The sequence below is a fragment of the Ipomoea nil genome, unplaced genomic scaffold, assembly GCF_001879475.1.
Source record: "Ipomoea nil cultivar Tokyo-kokei standard unplaced genomic scaffold, Asagao_1.1 scaffold0298, whole genome shotgun sequence".
In the NCBI taxonomy this organism is placed as follows: domain Eukaryota; kingdom Viridiplantae; phylum Streptophyta; class Magnoliopsida; order Solanales; family Convolvulaceae; genus Ipomoea; species Ipomoea nil.
The window spans coordinates 802,788-825,883 of NW_017616726.1; the positions used below are offsets into that span (position 1 = coordinate 802,788).

Below are 23,096 nucleotides of genomic sequence, written 5' to 3' on the forward strand. Positions count from 1 at the left end.
GGTAAAATGAGCATATCTGGAGCTAGGGATGTCCAAATGAGCTGATTGAAGAAGATTTGGATCGGCAGTTCAAAGAGCTACAACTATCATGAAGATCACAACGGCTAATTCGGACATCTTTGCGGTCAAAATCTGTGAAGAATGCATCAGGAAACCCAGTCACGCGAGGTGTCACGCGCGCGTAAATGGGAAATAATGTGCTATTGGTGAGATTTTAAGGGCGAAAATTCCAGATCTGATTCATTCACATCATTATTCATCTTTCTACTTTCTCACTCTAGGTTTTTAGGTTAGATTAGCTTAGTTTTTTCTCTCCCTTCTCTCTAGATTAGGGTTTTACATTTCCAACTAGATCTATGAAGAATTTCACATAGTTTTGTAAAGAAGATATGCTATTGGAGGCTTCTAGTTGCTTGTATTGAAGGATCTACACTTCGATTCCAAGATTTACCTTCCATTTCTTTAGTGAAGTTTTCTTCCCCTTATCTCTTTTCTTTTGCAATGTTTATGCTTTAAATTTATGTTTTTGTGTTCTTTATGCTATTTAATCATGTGTGGTTAGTTTATGGACTTGAGTTAGGGTTGTATTATCTTTCTTGATGCTCGATTTGTGATTATTGCAAAAAGGGGGAAGAACACTAACCTAGGGTTCTTGAGTTTATGAATGATTTCTGTTTGTATGTTGTTAATGTTTGATGTACACATTCATTAGCATGCTTTTGGAGAATTTTTTGCTACAATGAGAATTGGGTTAAGGATTTTAGCCACCCTTTGTATAAACCCAATTTTTCCTATGAAAATGGGGAAATTGGGGGCTTTAGATGCTTTGTGTGCTTGATGGACTTGGAATTTATACGTCACAAGAGTGGGGCAATTCCTTGTTCTAATCCGTGTTTATTAATCACGAGAGTGGTTCGTAGATTAGGATACCTACTGCATTCCCTCTTGATTCCATGGTTATTTGTTCTCCCTAATCCCATAGGTTGTTGAAGTATCTAGATGACAATGCTTTCTGGCTTGAGTCCTATTTCTTTATTTCGTGTTTGCATCTTGTTCATTTGTGTTCGTGTTATTTTGTTTAGTTACCATAAGCTTAACATCGTTATGATTTGCTTAGCTTCTTGTGCATTTCCTAGTACTAGTGCCTAGTTGCTTGTGATTGCGTATTACATGCCATAACCCCCAATCCCCAGAGGACGACATTTCACACCCGTACACTCACCATCACTCATTTTTGCTACATCAAGTACCATGTTGACCCATTCATAGCAATTTTCTCCAAAAGGTCTTCGGCTTGAATTCGTTCCAAAACCGTGAAAGAACCGTCCGAGGAAGCATCCACTAAAATCCTTGAGTTATCAAGCAAAGCTTCATAAAATCCCATCATTAAATCTCAAATTTTTATCCCATGGTGTGGACATTGCCTCTTTAGCTCCTTGAATCTCTCCCAAGACTCGGTTAGAGATTCACTTGCCAATTGCCTGAAATTTTGGATTGCCCTCCTCATCCTTTGGGTCTTGGAAATTGGGTAGAACTTTTTCAAGAACTCTCTGTAACACCCCAGATTTTTGAAACTTTTAAAACTTATATAATAAAGGTAATTTCTCATAAAAGCCCAAAACAGAGCATTACTAAACATAAGAGTCTGGGGTGTTATGCCACATCTGAGCTGGAGAACTCAGATGCACAGGCTATACTAACTAATTATATCCTCAAACATTGTCATTACATCATCAAGGCACGCAGGCCGAAAGGAAAGACTAATATATTTAAGCCGAGGTCCTCTAGCGCGCTCCGGTAGCTAAACATCTGTGCCTGAAAGCAAATATATCTGTTCAGCGAATGATGCTGGTAACCCACTCTAACACGTTAAAATGCAATATAGGTAGATATATATATATATATATATATATATATATATATATATATATATATATATATATATATATATATATATATACATAGATATAGTAAAACCATTTTGAAGCAGGAAGGTATATACTTAGGAGACTCTAGCTTTAAAACCAGGTTTAGACTCGACAGATAGGGATAAACATATTCAACAATGATAACTGACAATATAGAGGCAACTTCACATAAACAGGTCACAGTTCACTTTCATATCATTCACATCATCATTCAATCGATATCCTTGTCACACAAGCACACTTTGGTGGCGCCACGGGACCAATCGCATGCCCATACATGAGGGTTAGCGCATATAGCGCTAACACGGTCCCGCAGCACCCTACCTCATACCGCAGCATGAAGGAATTGACCGCAGCCAATTGTATAGACCGTCGATGAATTCAACGGCGGACCACAGCCCTACACACCGCTAACGCGTTCAGTCGGTGGACTGTGATCCTCTTTTGGGGACTGCGACCCTACACACTGCTTGGCGGGCTCAGTCGGTGGGTCGTAGTTGATCATAGCCCTACACACCGCTGATGGCTCAGTCGATGGGCTATGACCTTCTTTATGGGAACTACGACCAGACACACCGCTGGCACGCTCACTCGGTGGATCGCAGCCGACCATAGCCCTACACACCGCCTGACGAACTCAGTTGGTGAACTATAGCCTTCCTTGTGGCTTGTAGCCCTACACACCGCCTGACGCGTTCAGTCGGTGGACCACAGCACACGAGGCCCATGAGGTGGACCGCAGCCCTAGAAGTGTGTCACTGACCGCAGCCAGGATAATCAACCACAGCTCATATATAACCAATTTGACCGCAGCTAAGAGTCATGCACATATATCACGTAGCAAGCACATGCAACCCACATTAACACATAGGGAGGGGGAAAACGTATAAATAAAGCTTATGCATAGTCATCTACATACTAAGAATAGTCCTAAGGGGTTCATACACCTTCCTCCTAGGCCAACGGGTTACCGATTCAACTAGCATGCAATACACAAGAGTCTTTTATCCTACGACCGGAACCCAAAACATCAAATTAGACTCAGGCACGACAAACGGAGTCTGTTGGGACACCACGAGGATTGGGGAACATCAAACGGGGAAGCCAAGGTCCCAGAGTGGGAAAAATCAACGAGTGGCCGGCGGGTGGAGGGCCACCCGCCGGCGACGAACCTCCGGGCAGCGGGTGCACGGCGGGCAGTCGTCTGCCCGCCGGCTGCCCGCTGTCGGTGGCGTTAATTCGGGTAGCGGGTAGGTGGCGGGTCCCCCCACCCCCACTGACTCCTTTTCAAAATATAAGTCCCGGGGTCCTTTGTGGAACCCGAAACCATACCTAGACACTTTTTAAACACAAACGACGACACCACGTAGTCAAATAACGGATCAAAACCAAGAATCACATTGAACACATCCTATCATGACTTCTAAACATAATCAACACCCGAACCTGCGAATTCCCACCCAAATATACCAAGAATATCACAATACGAAATTCACGATTCAACCTAGGGCTCTAATCATATTTAAATCACAAAATCATACTTTATCTTTAAAATCAAGAACATCAAGATTTATCTAGAACATCACACAATTATCAATATTCTCTATCATCATCAAGATCATCAAGATCACACATAAATTCATCCCATCAATCATCAAGATTACATCATAATTATCATAGAAGATTTCATCAAGAAACAAGCATATAGAAGGAGCCAAAGAAGAAGATTATAGCAAGGAAAATAGGTTTTGTTGAGACATGGGTTACATCTTAGCCTTAATTAATCCTCCCTTGGTTATTAATGTTCTTCCCTAAGATTTCCATCCGATTGACCTCCCAAGGCTTGGTGGTGGGAATCCCTTGGGAATTCTTGTGTGGTGATATCTATTGTGGTGTGACTTCTAGGTGCCTCCTATGTCTTTATATATATATATATATATATATATATATATATATATATATATATATATATATATATATATATATATATATATATATATATATATATATATATATATATATATATATATATATATATATATATATATATATATATATAGGAGTCCTAATTAGGGTCTGAATGGTATGGGTTTACTAATTCTATTCCTTATAAGACTAAGGGCTTGGTTTAGGGATAAGGGTCCATGGTCCATGGTGGACCATATTAATTAATTAAAGGGAATCCTAACCAAATTAAATCCTTTTTAATTATTATTAACAGGATTAATTAAATAATTAATTTGGGATTAAAGGCCGTAACACGGGGTGTTACACTCTCCCCCCTTACAAGAAGCTTCGCCCCCGAAGCTTAGAAATCATTTTGGGGCAAAGAGCCCGAATTAGTATAGTAGTTCATAAGGAAAGTATTATATGGGAAATATATACATATACGCATATAAATTTACTGGGTTTAAACCTAACTATTGTGCTAGCAGAATGCACCAAATAACAAGGTTACGAACATGCAACACACAATATGTAAGTTTTACGGGTGACTAATACATAACATAGAAGTCTTTACACATGGTATGTTCTTTATTTAATTTTCTTATAACGATTTAGCATATAGGATCACAAGTCGTACCGAACATATAATTATCTATACACCTAAATGAGAGGCAAATACCACGCGGTTGCAGGCTCAGATAGCCACATAATTATCATAAGGTACACATGCACATATATCAACCCAGGCGAACCTCATTTACGAATGGATGCAGACGTTTAATTATGTAGTGTAGCATGTCGTGAGCCTAAATGCCATATATGTAGGGTGTATGCCTAATCTTTGTGCTTAGCAGGTTATACCAAATATTCACAGTTACAAAATAACAAGTCTAACATGTATGATAATTAACTATTATGTTATATGCGGAACCTACAAGTTTGGCATGCCTATATGTATACAGTCGTAATTATGCTTAATATGCAATTTCTTAAGTCCATAGGCATAGAGTATGAAGGCACGTGAACCTATTTCGAGTTTTAAATAATGACTAGTCTTATGGAATCATAAAGCACATATATGTATTATTCAACATGTTAAACAATTAAATTCACGTACTTAATATTGTGGCATAACCAAACTTTTGTCATATAGATTCAGGAAGGTCATAAATCATATAACAATTATTCAAGTAGCGAAAATCAGGTTTTGAGGAAAAGATTGTAGTAATTAGGAGGAAGGTTTTTGTCTCTTATGGGGTAAATAAATTCTGGGGAGACAATAGAATTAGGACCTTTATTTTACATATCATGGATAATGGCGGGTGATCACATGACAAGTATTGGCCTTATATGCAGATTGTTGTAATTAATATTGTATATATGCATAGTGGGATGCCTTATAAGATGCCGTTTTTGTCTAACATGCTTTGCATATATACATGAATGTGTGTAAGTGTGTGGTTTAACATAAGCATGCGAGCTATGTGATTTGACATGCAATACATATGAAAAATATAAATTTCCACCTATAATTAGACCCTGCAATTTGCATACAAATATTTTAATGATTATGAGTAAGATAGCCTAGGTTCACAAGTACTAAAGGTTTTATCTTGGTAAATCTTGACAGAATTTAATCACACAAGCAATTAGGAAAATTATTTTTATCTTGGTGGTAATTAGATTTTAGGTAGGCATAAATCTTACGTCTAGAAGCCCGGAATACCTAAACAACCTTAGGGTTGAAGACCCTTGATTGCTAATTCCTAAATCAATTGATAATCTGATGATGACGCTAAAGCTTTTAATTATTTAGGGAAGGTAGGAGTTGTAACAGGGAGGTCATGTGAGGGGAAAAGTAGAATTAGGGCTATCTCAGGATATGTGTATGTATATATATATATAAGAGTGATGTAATTTGTACGGAATGATATTTCAGGGTTAGGATATGCTAAGGGCACACTCATAGATGTATATAAGATTATCGTAGCTAGGGTACATGTGTATGGTTTGGGGCTAGGGGTATTATTGTATACAATATGATTGTAACAATTTATATGAATACGGATGAATATGGGAGGATATTATGTAGGCTCACAAGTTTATATATATATATATATATATATATATATATATATATATATATATATATATATATATATATATATATATATATATGTATATATATATATATATACATACATACATACATACATACATACATACATACATATATATATATATATGTATATATATATATATATACATATATATATATATATATATATATATATATATATATATATATATATATATATAAACGTTTAGGGACGTACCGTATATGACGCAACCATGGAAGATTTAATATTAAGCAAGGTGATTAGGGTTAGGGTGTAATAATAATGAAAATAATAATATATATATATATATATATATATATATATATACATTCCTAAAAGTATGTAGTAAATCCCAATTACATTCATACGCTACACTTACACCAAATTATTATTATTATTATTATTATTATTATTATTATTATTATTATTATTATTATTATATATATATATATATATATATATATATATATATATATATATATATATATATATATATATATAAAATAGAAGTTTTAGGGGAATATATTTAGAATAGTAGTAATATACCTATTTATGTATAAATGTTTGTTTAGGGGATCCTTATCTTAGTTGTGAAGGGTTCTAAAGTATTGGAAGCTTGTGGTCTATTATGCAACATGGACCAAAGTTTAGAGGGATAGTTTTAAGATAGTTTAGGAACGCAATATATTTTTCCAAGGATAATTTCTAGATGACCACTTGGTTTGGGTTCCTCGGATTTCTACCGGTCTCACTCATATTGACTTTCGCGTCAAAACTTAATATGTAATGTATCCGAGGTTTTTAGATTTCTAGAAATAGAATTAGTCTTTGTATTTCTATGTAACTTATAAACAAATTAATTAGGAAGATAATTCGTCTTTCATGTTCAAGCATTAGATTGTTATTTACATGTTAAACACATAAGAAGTATCAAGGAAGACACACAAAGGCACAATGGATCAATAAAACGAGAAGTCAAGAAAACATACCATACCAGTGGGCGCGAGGTGGGCGGTCGACCGCCTGTCAAGGCCCCACTGGAACGTGACTGTGAAGAAGGAATTACTTCGGGAAAGTCCCGAGAATGCACAACTTCAAGTCCAAAGAATTCCATACTTATATGAACAACAAAAAGGGTTTTGAATACACGGAAAATCTCAAGGAATCACATTATTATGACACTAATAAGGAACATGGGAGACTTCAACTAGATATTATAAGGATTACACACTCCATTCTTCCCCTTCCTAATTAAAGCTATGTTCCCCACAATTTCCCTTCATGCAACTCATGTAAGTACTTATCGAGCTATTAGTGAGTTAACTATCAAAGTAAATGGGTCAATTATGATTAGGATAAGTGAGCTCTTATAAGCCGAATAAAATTACTAATTGCAAATTCCAAAATACTCTATCAAATAACAGACATCCAAATAACGCACGTTTGATCAAATAGTTAAGCAATAATACCAAGTTCCTGACTTGGTCGCTAAACAAATCAATTAAGAACATATGTTTAAGCAAATAAACAAGTATGGTAATCAAAGAGTGATAAGCAACAAAGCAGGTAAACGCATGCAAGGATGTCACAACTTTTAGGGCAAGTATGTGGAAAGAAGAACAAGTATGTGAGACCTGTCAAAAGTGATAAACTCACAATCTCACCGCGCGTCCTAAGTTTCCTGAATCCTATGTACCTAAATACCTAGAGTTCAAGCTTAATGTCCTAAAGTCTTGTCTTAAGAGTCTTATCCTAGGGTCAAACTTAGACTCTGATACCATCTGTAACACCCCAGATTTTCGAAACTTTTAAAACTTATATAATAAAGGTAATTTCTCATTAAATCCCAAAACAGAGCATTACTAAACATAAGAGTCTGGGGTGTTATGCCACATCTGAGCTGGAGAACTCAGATGCACAGGATATACAAACTAATTATCCTCAAACATTGTCATACATCATCAAGGCACGCAGGCCGAAAGGAAAGACTAATCTATTTAAGCCGAGGTCCTCTAGCGCGCTCCGGTAGCTAAACATCCGTGCCTGAAAGCCAAATATATATATGTTCAGCGAATGATGCTGGTAACCCACTCTAACGTGTTAAAATACAATATAGGTAAATATATATATATATATATATATATATATATATATATATATATATATATATATATATATATATATATATATATATATATATATAGTAAAACCATTTTGAAGCAGGAAGGTATATACTTAGGAGACTCTAGCTTTAAAACCAGGTTTAGACTCGACAGATAGGGATAAACATATTTAACAATGATAACTGACTACGTAGAGGCAACTTCAAATAAACAGGTCACAGTTCACTTTCATATCATTCACATAATCATTCAATCGATATCCTTGTCACACAAGCACACTTTGGTGGCGCCACGGTACCAATCGCATGCCCATACATGAGGGTTAGCGCATATAACGCTAACACGGCCCCGCAGCACCCTACCTCATACCGCAGCATGAAGGAATTGACCGCAGCCAATTGCATAGACCGTCGATGAATTCAACGGCGGACCACAGCCCTACACACCGCTGACGCGTTCAGTCGGTGGACTGTGATCCTCTTTTGGGGACTGCGACCCTACACACTGCTTGGCGGGCTCAGTCGGTGGGTCGTAGTTGATCATAGCCCTACACACAGCCGATGGCTAAGTCGGTGGGCTATGACCTTCTTTATGGGAACTACGACCATACACACCGCTGTCACGCTCACTCGGTGGATCGCAGCCGACCATAGCCCTACACACCGCCTGACGAACTCAGTCGGTGGACTATGGCCTTCCTCGTGGCTTGTAGCCCTACACACCGCCTGACCCGTTCAGTCGGTGGACCACAGCACACGAGGCCCATGACGTGGACCGCAGCGCCAGAAGTGTGTCACTGACCGCAACCAGGATAATGAACCGTAGCTCATATATAACCAATTTGACCACAGCCAAGAGTCATGCACATATATCACGTAGCATGCACATGCTACCCACATTAACACATAGGGAGGGGGAAAACGTATAAATAAAGCTTATGCGTAGTCATCTACATACTAAGAATAGTCCTAAGGGGTTCATACACCTTCCTCCTAGGCCAACGTGTTGCCGATTCAACTAGCATGCAATACACAAGACTCTTTTATCCTACGACCGGTACCCGAAACATCAAACTAGACTCAGGCACGACAAACGGAGTCCGTTGGGACACCACGAGGGTTGGGGAACATCAAACGGGGAAGCCAAGGTCCCAAAGTGGGAAAAATCCAGCGGGTGGCCGGCGGGTGGAAGGCCACCCGCCGGCGACGAACCTCCGGGCAGCGGGTGCCCGGCGGGCAGTCGTCTGCCCGCTGCCAGTGGCGTTAATTCGGGCAGCCGGTAAGTGGCGGGTCCCCCTACCCCCACTGAATCCTTTTCAAAATATAAGTCCCGAGGTCCTTTGTGGAACCCGAAACCATACCTAGACACTTTTTAAACACAAACGACGACACCACGTAGTCAAATAACGGATCAAAACCAAGAATCACATTGAACACATCCTATCATGACTTCTAAACATAATCAACACCCGAACCTGCGAATTCTCACCCAAATATACCAAGAATATCACAATACGAAATTCACGATTCAACCTAGGGCTCTAATCATATTTAAATCACAAAATCATACTTTATCTTTAAAATCAAGAACATCACACAATTATCAAGATTCTCTTATCATCATCAATATCACACATAAAATCATCCCATCAATCATCAAGATCACATCATAATTATCATAGAAGATTTCATCAAGACACAAGCATATAGAAGGAGCCAAAGAAGAAGATTATAGCAATGAAAATAGGTTTTGTTGAGACATGGGTTACCTCTTAGCCTTAATTAATCCTCCCTTGGCTATTAAGGTTCTTCCCTAAGATTTCCATCCGATTGACCTCCCTAGGCTTGGTTGTGGGGAATCCCTTGGGAATTCTTGTGTGGTGATATCTGTTGTGGTGTGACTTCTAGGTGCCTCCTATATATATATATATATATATATATATATATATATATATATATATATATATATATATATATATATATATATATATATATATATATATATGAGTCCTAATTAGGGTCTGAATGGTATGGGTTTACTAATTCTATTCCTTATAGGACTAAGGGCTTGGTTTAGGGATAAGGTTCCATGGTCCATGGTGGACCATATTAATTAATTAAAGCGAATCCTAACCAAATTAAATCCTTTTTAATTATTATTAACGGGATTAATTAAATTATTAATTCGGGATTAAAGACCGTAACACGGGGTGTTACACTCCCCATGTAGTTGATCCCATATAACAAAGTGGTTGTCTGGAAGTGAGAAGCCAATTGTGAGTTTTATCCTTCACTGAAAAAAGGAAAAAGACGCAACTTTGTAGAATGGCCGGATTGATTTCAAAGTTGTTGGCTTCCACCCCTAGGGCATTGATGCTATCATGTGTTCCAACTTCGGGTACCATGTAATCTGACATGGACCTCCCGGGTGGTGGTGGTTGATCGACTCCTTCACCCTCAACATTTAGGTTCAAATTGATGCTGTCTTGTTCTTGTGCCATCCTCCTTTGCTTTCTAAGAAACTTGGCTCTTTTTCTCAATCTCAAGGTTCAAAGGCAATAATCATTCTTTCCCCAAAGATCGTGTACGCATACAAATCCAAGTTCTTAGATCCAAAACAAAATAACACTCAACAAAATCAACTCGTTAACGGTTAGCAAAAATAAAATAAAATAAAATGGACTAGTCTCCTAGAATAAAACTTTCACTAATGTCAATACATAAACGTCATTTCCCAGGCAACGACGCCAATTTTATTGTAGTATATTTTCAAACAAATAAACTATGAGTAACGAGTTATCGATCCACAGGGAAGTGGAGCGGTATCAAGCACTAGCTACTAATTTATTCTTATGAAGTTAATCTTAACGAAAGACATGGATGTTTGCGTAAGACAATTAAAATAAAACAAAGGATGCAAGTTTGTGAAAACAATAAAGAGAGAATGAGATTTCTGGGACTCAAGTATTTAATCACCTAGTGTCAATCTAAGTTCAATATTAAATCTCGGTTTAAACAAGTGTGAGAATCCAAAGGTGGTATAGAGCTACTCACGTAGTCTCTAACCCTAGTGAATATTCATTCCAGTGATATAAACACCCAATAAAATAAGAATAAGCATTCATAATAAATTCCTAACTACTACCATCTACCGATGTGCAATAATCAAGAATTAAATTCCTTAAACAAATTGCCCTCTCCCAAGGTGTAACAGTTAATTACAATGGTGTGTGCCCTCAATTATACCTAACTCCAGTTGTGACACAAAAATAGCATAAGAAACAAGTAACTATGGCCACTAATTACTAGCTTCAGCAATACAAAACACAATTGCAACACAAGTATAAAACCCAAATAATAATATATTAAAGATTATAAGAACTAGGAACAAAGGTTCATAAATACTATCACCCAAGAATCTCTAAAGTGTTTAGCCAAGCATGGCTAAACTAGAATTCATAATAAAATAAAGAGAGTACAAAATAATCTAAGAGTACAAGAATAAACCAAGCAATTCTCTCGAATCTCCTTAGTTCTCTTCTTACTTCCCAAGACAATTTGTGGCTCTCAATTCTTCTTTTTTGTCTCCAAAACTAAGCATAAGTCTTCTAAAGTTGAACCAAGGCCGGATTTTATAGCGGGAGTCAAACCACGGCGAAATTGGAATTCTATTCTTTCTGTTGGAAATTGTCGACTTTTATTAATTTGGAAAAAACCACCAATTTGATTTGGAAATAGTGCCACCTTTTAACTTTGGAATTGTCCCCCCCCCCCCCCCCCCCCCCCATTTTAATTTGGAGAAGGCTGCCTCTTTTAAATTCAGCGCCCATCGCCTCTCGACTTTCAGCGCAACTCGACGCGTCGAGTTCCCTGAACTCAAAATTGAAATGCTACTAGAATTTTTCGACGCGTCGAGTCCGAATCTCGACGCGTCCAATCCCCTGTAATAGTCTCCTTGGTCCATTTTGAGTCCAAATTTGTCCTAGCACATCCCTTGCTCTTGCACTTGACCTAAAATGGTTCTAAAACACTCACAAACACCGTAAAACATTCAAAACAAGCGTAAACCATGTCTAAATAATAAACCAATGGAATATGCAATTAAATGTACCAATTTCAAGGACTTGAACCCAACAAATGTAATCAAACTAATACTAGAAATATGCATAATTGGACTCACATCACGTATCCCCAACTTTCTTGTTAAGTTTGACTCTTCCACATTCCAATTGAACTTTCCGGTCTTCAACTCTTCGTCTTCAGCTTTTCGGTCTTCAATCTTCAACTTCTCGTTTCTTCAGCTTTCTGGATCTGACTTCTCGAAGATTAACCTTTCAGAAGTTACTGTTCTAACCTTCCAAGACTAAATTATCATGGGGTTACATTTCGAACTTAGTTTACTTTCCGGTTTTTAAATTTCATATTAGTAAAGTCCATCCTTTAAGTGAACATTTCAGATTTACAATTTGAAAATGCCCAAGTCTAGAAAAATAAAAGAATTTGGGTCTTTAACTTTTAAAATATGTTTGGTATCATCAAACCGAAAATCTGAGCCAATTGATGTAAATTGGTCAGGCCGAGTCGTGCTTTATAAAATTAGGCCTAAACCTGCTATGGAAACCTAACGCCTAAGCCTACAATCGTTATATCGTGAACCAGGGTTCACAATGCACTGTGGACACTAGTTTAATACACATAATTTGATTTCATAATGTACATAATTCATGTTCATAATGCGCATAATTTATGTTCATAATACACATACACATAAACATGATATAATGAACATGAATTATGTGCATTATGAACATGAATTCTATACATTATGAAGTCAAATTATGTGTATTATGTTAAATGTTTATGTGTCTTCATTACATCGTGTTTATGTGTATGTGTATTATAAACATAAATTCTGTACATTATGAAGTCAAATTATGTGTATTGAACCAGGGTCCACATTGCACTGTGAACCCTGGTCCACGATATAAATTGCTCTAAGCCTAGGCCTAAGTCTGTATCCTTTTAAAAAGTTTTTTTTTTTTTTTTTTTTTTTTTTTTTGGCATTTTACAATTTTGAAGCCTCACATAATATGGTTTCACAACAGATTTTATGATTTTTGAAAGTTTTTATGGCATTATTAAACATCATAATTTCCTATTCGAGAAAAATACAATTATATATAAATACACATAGTTATACCTATCACTTGTGAGAAAATAATAGAGTATAATAAATGTAATTAAAGAAATTTCCTTTATGCGATATTCACAATTTTAATCGTTAAATTATTTCTAATCTTGAAATGTAAGTTCTTAATTTTTAAGAAAGCAAATGTGCTCCTTCCTTCATGCGATATTCACAATTTTAATCGTTAAATTATTTCTAATCTTGAAATGTAATTTCTTAATTTTTAAGAAAGCAAATGTGCTCCTTCCTTCTTTTTTTTTTGTAATGCTACTGGGTCTATTACAATGTAGTATCTATTCATAGCTACTTTCTCAACCTACTGAAACACAAAAAGCCAATAATGCCTCCACTGAAGCTCGAACTCACAACCTCTTATATGGGAGTGCAACTCGGGTGCCATCTGAGCACAAGGTGCTTGGCAACAATTGTGCTCCTTCAAAATTTTTGTTGAAGTTGTCAATATTGTCCTTCAATCTAATAGAATTGATGGACAAAATTGGCAACTTCACTCAAAATTATAAAACCAATGTTGTTTACTTAAGAGTTGAAGAAGCTACATTCCAAAAATTAAAATAATTAGCACAATCAAAGTGTGATTTTTCTATCTTTTATTAAAAAAGTTTAATAATTTTGTTAATCTTTGACACAAAATTTTGGATATTGTTAAAAAAAAATTATTAGTACATCTAAGGAATTCTTGTTCAAACTTCCTAAAGTCACGAGGGTTGATCATATGATTGTTTTGCTCTATTGCGGTAATTTATTGCGTGGGCCGTATTCCACACAGCTGTGTGGACCACGGACCACAGAATAATGATTGCTCTATTAACAATATTCAAGTTTATATTACCTGTTGATTTTGAAAGAAAAAAAAAAAAATTTAAACTATATGTTCTAAAATAAATTGTCTTCTTTCATATATTTCATTTAATATGAAAAACAATTTACATAATATTTATTATGAGGAAATAAAGAAAATGTATGATTAAATAAATACATTTAATGCTCTGTTTGGTAAAGTTTATTTTAGAGCTTATAGCTTAAATATACAATATTTTCGTAAAGATGGAGTATCAGGCACTAAGTATTGTACTCAATATGTGAGACATGTTATTAAGTTTCATTTTATGCATACTACAGTTTCATTTTAACACAAAACTATCATTTCAATTCAATTACAGTTTCATTTGATAAAATAAACATAATATGTGAGACAAGTTATTCAATTTCATTTTAGATACAATGCAGTTTCATTTTATTCTGTACACACAAAAAATGCACGATTTGTTAAAGTTTAACGACTGCCGTTTCTTTACTTAAAGAAATGGCACCGTTTTCATACCATGGTCCAAATAATTGTGTGGACCATGATCCACCGTATAACAACCAGACCTGAAACCTTTTAAAAAGTTTTTATGGTATTTTACGATTTTCGAAACCTTACATAATATGATTTCACAAAAGATTTTATGATTTTTGAAAGTTCTTATGGTATTATTAAAGATCATAATTTCCTATTCGAGTAAAATACAGACAGCTATATATAAATACACATAGTTATACCTATCACTTGTGAGAAAATAAAAGAGTATAATAAATGTAATAAAAGAAATTTTCTTTATGAGATATTCACATTTTTAATTGTTAAATTATTTCTTATCGAGAACTGTAATTTCTTTTTTTTTAAGTAAGCAAATGTGATCCTTCAATATTTGTTGAAGTTGTCAATTTTGTCCTTCAATCTATTAGAATTGATGGACAAAATTGGCAACTTCACTGAAAATTACAAAACCAATTTTGTTTACTCTTTTTTTTTGAATGCTAATTTTGTTTACTTAAGAGTCGAAGGAACTACAATCCAAATGAAAATAATTAACACAATCAAAGTGTGATTTTTCTATCTTTTATTAAAGAAGTTTAATAATTTTGATATAAATTTTGTTAATCTTTGACACAAAATATTAGATATTGTTTAATTTTGTTTATTAGTACATCTAATGAATTCATGATCAAACTTCTTAAAGTCACGAGGGTTGATTATATAATTGTTTTGCTCTATTGCGATAAATTATTATGTGGATCGGGCCCACACAGCAATAATTGCTCTTTAATAATTAGTCTCATAACAGTATTGAAGTTTATATTAACGGTTGATTTTAAAAGAAAAAAATTAAAACTATATGTTCTAAAATAAATTGCCTTCTTTCATTTATTTCATTTAATATGAAAAAGCAATTTACATAATATTTATTATGAGAAATTAAAAAAGAGAGAAATGTATGATTAAATAAATGCATTAAGGCTATGCTTTGTAAAGCTTATTTTAAAGCTTACGGCTTAAATATATACAATATTTTTGTAAAAATGGAGTATCAGGCACTAAGCATTATTATGCTTTCCTATTGTTTATATCTAGTTCGGTATAGACGACTAAAGTTATTCATAATTTAATTTTTTATAATATTAAATTTATTATTAATATATAAAATTTATATATTTAAAAACAATATTAAAAGTATTATTTTTTTTTGAAAGGTATTAAAATTATTATTAAACACACAAAAAAATAAAATTTTAAAAACTATAGAAAAATAAGTAAAATAAAATTGTTGGTTTGACCAGTAAATAAAAAATATTACAACAGATCAAATGTAACAGATAGAATATTAAGTTATTGTAATGTAATCATTTTGGACACAACAGGTGGTCAATTGCTTAACATATATACTGTAACGTACAGGAACATAACCAACAACAATATATATATATAATCTGTATTTATTCATCAAATCTGCTTGTATAACATCAATATAAATAGAGGTGATCTTCATCCTTTTGCTTCGTTCAATCCCAAACAGCAGCTAGCCATTTCTCTCAAGAAGAGCACGGAGTTGTTGTAAGTCTTTGTTTCCTTTTCGTCTGTGTATATATATTCTAATACATACATTCTCATTCTTTGACAAGCTAATTAAGGAAGAGTAGTGCAGATCGATATGTCTTCTTCAACGATGAGAGTACAGTGCAGGATATGCCATGGTGAAGATTTGGATTCAAATATGGAGGTTCCGTGCTCTTGCCGGGGTACCTTAAAGGTAGGTAGATTTGTACGTGACGCTAAATGCTAAGCTAGCTAGCTTATTTTAATTCCCTCGCCCAACTTCTCATATATAATCTATTGGTTTTAATTTTATTTACATAAGAGCAAATCCAATTTATTTGGAGCTTTTTTTTTTTTTTTGAATGCTACTAGCTCTATTACATTGTAGTATCTGTTCATATACTTTCTCAACCTACTGAAACACAAAGAGCTAATAACGCCTCCACTGAGGCTCAAACTCATAACCTTCCAAATGGAAGTCCAACCCGGGTACCATTGGACCACATAGTCCTGGTAATTTATTTGGAGCTTAATCATATTAATTTGTTTTAATTTGGACGGTTTCAGTACGCACATAGGGGATGTGTCCAAAGCTGGTGCAATCAGAAAGGTGACACTGTGTGTGAGATTTGTAACCAGGTAATTAAGCTCTGGCTTAAATAGACCCTAACTATATATAGGAGGTACTTTAAATCTGAATGTATGTATCATTGTAAATCTAATGGAGATCGATTATTGTTAACACATTCTATTAATTACATGAAGCCCAAACAATATGAGTTTTAAGGTTTTAAGCGGATGGAAGTGGATTCATGTTTAAATCTTTCTAATTCTTTTATTTATTTTAATTTTTACTTGATTTTCTTTCACTGTACTATAGCCTTTCCAGCCTGATTATACAGCACCTCCCCTTCCTGTTCGTCGCTATGGGAGCCTTCCTAGCCTCTTAAGGTGAACAATTAGGTTTCCTACTTTACATCTTCAGCATATATATATATATATATATATATATATATGCCAAACTTCTTTAATATAATATATATTCTATACTCGTATTTATGCATTTAATTTGTTGTTTATATCTATCAGAGGAGGTACGATAGTTCCAAGGAGACACTCCAGTAATCGGCCAAATCCATTTACCGCACGGATAAGAGAGCAGCAGAATGGGAATGATTCATCATCTAATTCTTGAATATATATATATATATATATATATATATATATATATATATATATATATATATATATATATATATATATATATATGAACATCATTATATATTGTTTTCTATATTTCAATCTTAAGATGACTTAATTTGGTCAATTTTGTTTTAAATTTGATCAATTCCTTGTAATCCTAGCTACTTGGCTACAAATTTCTTGAATTTAATTTTCTTAAATTAAAATGCATGCCATCCTAGCTTGTTTATGCATGGTTTGAAGCACTCATCCCATCCTTTAATTTCTTATAAGATTAGAGAATACGAAAGCCTAAATTAAAAGACCAGAGTGAGATGGTCATTGGCTCATTGTCCCACTGCGCGCGCGCGCGCACACACACACACACACATATATATATATATATATATATATATATATATATATATATATATATATATATTTTGCATGTAGCATTATTCAATGTTGTTTTGTCCTCCCTAAACATATCGATCCATGCCTTAGAGACTATAATGACATCGAGCTTCTCTTCTCTTCTATGTAATACAAGGTTTCTCTGGACTTAATTAGCCCAAGTATATCAACATGCAACTTTTCACCGTTTCTCAACAAAATTTGTAATTTTATTATGGATAAAATAATTTAAATATTATTATTAATTTTGGAAAATTTTTAAAAAAATTCACCAGTTGTGGGTCAAGAGTTGGGTAATGGACTTAGTCATCCCAAACACATCCCGAATACATTATCATCCTATATATAGATGCACATAATTATACATATCATTTCTAGAAATTAAACGGTACCTAACTTGCACAAATGACCAATACTTTGATTATTAAGTTTCTTAATTAAAAATGAACTGATAATAAACTAAAAATAAACATATACGGAGTAGTATACTAAAAAAAAAAAATTAAAACCTATATTAGGTTCATCTTACAATGATTGCATAATATAAAAGAGGTGTAATAATAAATGAAATTAAATATTTTTCTTTATATAGGATGATTACATTTTTAGTTGTTAAATTGATTATTATCTTGAATTGTAATTCCTTATTTTTAAAAAAAAAAAAAAAAGGAATAAGGGTCAAATAGGCCATCGAACTGCACACAATAAAACAATTAGGCCACTGAACTTAAAAAACCAACAATTGGGTCTCTAAACTAATCAATTTCAAACAATTCTTCCAATTTGAAGGTTTCCAACAGGTCAACAGGTCATCTTTCCAAATTAATTATTTTTTAAAATTTAAATTTTAAAAATTAATTATTTAAATTAAAAAAAAAAAAAAAAAAAAAAAAAAAAAAAAACTGGTTCCACCGTCTCCGGCTGGATTCCAGTTTTTTTTTTTTTTTTTTTTTTTTATTTAATTTATAAATAATTAATTTTTAAAATTTATTTTTTAAAAGAATAATTAATTTGGGAGATGACCTGTTGACCTGTTGGAAACCTTCAAATTGGAAGAATTGTTTGAAATTGATTAGTTTAGGGACCTAATTGTTGGTTTTTTAAGTTCAATGGCCTAATTGTTTTATTGTGTGCAGTTCGATGACCTATTTGACCCTTATTCCAAAAAAAAAAAATGGGGTCCTTCTAATTTTCAATTAGCCCATCTGGCCATCTCACAATCTAAGGCGAATTATATTGTAAACTATGGTTCATATTTGGGCAAATTATATCATGCACTAGGGCGCACAATTCATTGTACGCCCTAGCTAAAACGACGCCGTTTCTCGTTTCTGCCGTTAACTTCTAAAAAAAAAAAAAAAAAGAATTATTTGTTTCGGATGTACAGAATTGTATAGTAAAATACACATAAACTCTTAACATAATACACATAATCTAACATAATACATAATACACATAAACTCTTAACATAATACACATAAACACAATTGTTAAAAAAAAAATTGTAACGGGATTGGACGGACGGAATGGTGTCCATCGCGTCAACTCCCCACACAACTTATAAAAACGACGTCGTTTTGGGTCAGGGCGCACAATGCATTGTGTGCCCTGGTGCACGATATAACGATTGCCACATTTGTGGATCATGAATAAATGTACATTTTTAATATATTAAATATAAATTATTTGTATACTGAAGGTTCATTATTTTTTATTATAACAAATAATGTACATTATTTAAAAAAATAAACTTTTAGTGTATTAAAAATATACTTTCAGTATAATAAAAATGTTCCTTATATTAGTGATTCACCTTACAAGATGAACCATAATCCATTCTGTAATAATTGGCAATGTAATCAAATTGACAATTTGAGCAAATATTTAACAAATCATATTTGTTTCCATAAGAATCGAATGACTAGCACATTTTAAAATTGAAAATAATTTAAAATAAGTGTGATTTTTCTTTCTTTTATTAAAGAAGATTACAAATTTTGTTAATCTTTGACCAGAAATATTGGATATTGTTTATTTTTTTTCATCAGTACACCTAATTAAGGACATGGTGATCAAACAATCCTTGAACTTCAATATAAGTATAATAAAAATAAAATCGAATTGGATATCAAAAATAAAATAAAATAAAATCTTGTGATATTTATTAAAACACAAAATTAAAAAACATGTATATTAGTTTTTGAATTGTGAGTCTTGATTAAACACGTAATACTTTTTAGTGATAATATAATATTTTATGAAATCTTTTTTAAAAAGTATTACATTTTTACTAAGAAAAATATTACATCTCCCACATAACACAATTTCATAAGAATTTTTCAATTTTAAATTTTTTTTACATATTATTTAACATTATAATATAATTTCTGTTCCAGAAAATTGTAACTATATATAAATACACATAGTTATAGCTACCACTTCATTCACTTGTGAATAATTAAAAGAGGTATAATACATGTAATCAAAGAATTTCCTTTATGGGATAGCCTCATTTTTAAATTTCAAATCTTTTTCTTTTTTTTTTTTAATCTTTAAATGTAATTTCTTAAGTTTTAAGTAAATAATGTTACATGTAACATGTGAGGGATTGAATTTATTATGGAGTATATTTTAATAATTTGGAAACATTTGAAGGGACCGGGGTGGTCATTTGCTGGAACAAACTGTAACTTACACAAACCAATTAATATGTATTTATACACGAAATCTGGTGTACTGGTATAATAGAAGTGATGGATTCTTTTGATTCGTTCCCAAACAGAGATTTCTCTGAAGAAGAGAAGGGAGTCCAGCTTGTAAGTCTTAATTTGTTTCCATTTCTTCTGTGTATATTCTAATGAATTCCCATTCTTCATTGAATTGATTCTTTGTTTGTTATGGACTTATATCTTAATTTTGATTCCAAAGATCATTGTTTGGCCCTGGGTTTGCTTCATTTCCTTTGATTTTACCCTGCATGTCTGCTTTCTAGAAGGAATCGAAAACTGCAGATATGGCTTCAAGCAAGATGGTAGAGTGCAGAATATGCCATGATGAAGATTTGGAGTCAAGTATGAAGACTCCTTGCTCTTGCCGTGGTACCTTGAAGGTTTGTGGGCTTCTTTTCATTTTTTTTTTTTTTAATAAAATCCAAAATTTTTAATTTCACCTGAGTATATTATGTACTCTATGAACCTTTCTTGAGTGTGTTTAATTTATTTTCCCCAACTGTTGGGTTGAGGCCACGAAGGGCCAACTCCGGCCAACACCATGTGACTAGCCTTACTCTTGAAAATGTATGGTTAAGAGAGCAGAATGATTTGTATGATATAAAGAAATATAGTTGTACATTCAATTCACTATTAAAAATAGCTTTTGATCCTAACACCAACTTATCATAGACTACAATTTTAATGTATTCAAATAGGAGAAGATTTTGGACTACTACTTTATCTCTGAGTGCTTAATTAGCTTTCATAAGGATCTGTTTTTTCAAGTAGCCATAATCAATTGGTATATATATATATATATATATATATATATATATATATATATATATATATATATAAATTCTGAATTTGATCATTCTTAATTAGCTTGTATTTGTTTTGGGCGGTTTCAGTACGCACATAGGGAATGTGTGCAAAGGTGGTGCAATGAGAAAGGTGACACTGTGTGTGAGATTTGTCACCAGGTAATTAAGCTCTGTTTTCGTTAAATAATGAGATGTCCCGAGTAAAACTTAACTATAGCTTATAGGAAATACTTTGAGCATGTATTATGCTTAGATTAATTTCCATTTACACAAAAATTATGCTCTTTTTTGTATTTGTTGACATCTTTCGTCCGAATGTATCATTATAAATCTAAGGGGAATTATTGTTAACACTTTCTATTACTTGAAACCAAAACAATACCAATTTTAAAGTTTTATCTCGAAGTGGATTGGTGTTTAAATTTTTCTCTTTTATTTATTTACTTACTTTTATTTGTTTCACTGCAGCCTTTCAAGCCTGATTATACAGCACCTCCCAGTGTTCGTCGCTATGGGAGCTTAAGGTGATCAATTAGGTTTCATACTTTACATCTTTAGCATGCCAAGCTTCTTTAATAGACGTAGTATTATATTATATTTATTATGCATTTAATTTGGTGTTTATTATATCAGGAGAAGTAGCGTACTTACAAGGTTAGACGTGAGTAGATCTCGTCCGTTTGCAGCATGGTTAAGAGAGCAGAATGAGAATGATTCATCTAATTCTTGAATATTAATGACGGTAAATAAATTACCAGATACTATGTACGTAGAAAGTAATCAAAGTTGTATTACTTAGAGTGTGGAGTATGGTCCAAGAATTAGAACATGTCATTGCCTATTGAAATGTTTTCTATTTATACTAATGTCTGCAAAGTCTTTATGCTCAAGTAACAGTTTCATAACAATGAAGAGCCTTGCCTACATTGAGTGTGGTCTTCACCATAATTGCTCCTCTTGAATAGGTCGGTGGAGTAAATGTTTCAGTTACGAAACCCCTACTTTCTTTGGGTGATTCCGGGTTGGGTGTCTACCCAATATAATTATACCGTCAAATATAATATAATCATCATTTTTTGAGTATTTCAATCTGAACTTAAGACATTAATTTGGTTAATTAATGTGCGTAAGCTTTGTACTTAATGTGCCTGAGCTTTGTACTTAATGTGCATGAGTGTGTAATGTTAATGTGCGTGAGTTATGTACTTAATGTGCATCAGTCTTGTGTTTAATGTGCATGAGATTTATACTTAATGTGCGTGACTGTGTAATGTCAATGTGCTCATGTTGCTCCTATACATATACGTCTTTGTCTTCTCTTCCTATTCTCTTAATGCTCTCGTCCCTTCTCTCTGTTCTTCATCATATACGTCTTCGTCTTTGTCTGACTTTTGTGTTTAATGTGTGTGAGTTTGTGGTCTGAATGTATTTTGTTTATAGCTTCCTGTGCAATTGTGTTAAAAGTCACGCACATTAAGCACAAACCTCTTGCACAATAAGCACAACACTCAGGCACATTAAGTACAAAACTAACGCACATTAACATTACACACTCACGCACATTAAGTACAAATCTCAGACACATTAAGCACAAGACTCACGCACATTAATCAACCGCACAGGAAGCCACAAATGCACCTGATCCCTTTTATATATATATATATATATATATATATATATATATATATATATACTTTAAATATACAATATTTTCCTACGAAGAGAGTACCATGCACTATGTATTATACAGCTTGTGCTAATTAATTAATTTTATTTTTAAGT

The 23,096-nt window shown here is 33.5% G+C and overlaps 1 long non-coding RNA gene across 1 annotated transcript; it reads left to right on the plus strand.

Moving 5' to 3' along the window:
* Positions 1-20,796: 20,796 nt before the first annotated feature.
* Positions 20,797-21,839, plus strand: LOC109157603. Its single transcript, XR_002050257.1, has 3 exons — positions 20,797-20,888; positions 21,402-21,473; positions 21,783-21,839. It is a non-coding gene; the product is annotated as an uncharacterized LOC109157603 (long non-coding RNA).
* Positions 21,840-23,096: the final 1,257 nt, after the last annotated feature.